Source organism: Pygoscelis adeliae, unplaced genomic scaffold (genome assembly GCF_000699105.1).
Source record: "Pygoscelis adeliae isolate BGI_AS28 unplaced genomic scaffold, ASM69910v1 Scaffold10, whole genome shotgun sequence".
NCBI lineage: Eukaryota > Metazoa > Chordata > Aves > Sphenisciformes > Spheniscidae > Pygoscelis > Pygoscelis adeliae.
In genome coordinates, this window is record NW_008824053.1 from 884,053 (window position 1) to 884,697 (window position 645).

Here is a 645-nt window from a genome sequence, read left to right on the forward strand (position 1 = left end):
ACAGGCTTAAGAGCAAGGCTTTAATTTTCCTTTAGTTGTGCCAAGATCCTTGTTTACCAGTTTACCGGACTGTGGAAGCTGCAAAGAAAATTACTGTGACTAAGACTGGAAGCAAAATAATTCCTGCTTGGATTTTTAATTGGGAAGGCCCTGAATATAGTAGGAAAGGAGAATTCTGTTTGCAGTATTTGCTCAGTCTTATCTTTATTTTCTCCTCAGAAACTCCAAACTTCAGTTTACAAAGGATCCAAGAAATAACAGCAAACGCTGTGAGGTTGCTTTTCTCTGCCAACCTTGAAACCCATACTTCTGTATTTCATTTATCACTCCTTTCTAAACCCTGTTGGGGTCATTGTATTTTTTAATGATCCTTATCTATGCAATGTGATACAAGCTTACTTTTTTCCTTCTAGCACAGATGGGGACACTGTGGCAGAATGACACAGAAAAGGTCAGATTATCTGCAAAGCAAAGAGCCCATAAGGCACCATTTGTGCCTGCATTAAGCAAATGACTGTGTAGACTCTATCCCCTGGTGTAAATTTCAACTTAAAATGCCTTACTACAGAACTGAAGGAGTCAGGAAGCTTGAATTAGAACCCAGGCTCTGACCTGTGCCAGCTTTATTACAACTCTCATCTGCTG

At 39.8% G+C, this 645-nt stretch overlaps 1 protein-coding gene across 1 annotated transcript in view; it reads left to right on the forward strand.

Moving 5' to 3' along the window:
• Positions 1–645, forward strand: part of COL11A1 (collagen, type XI, alpha 1) — a 164,925-nt gene that overhangs the window by 53,697 nt on the left and 110,583 nt on the right.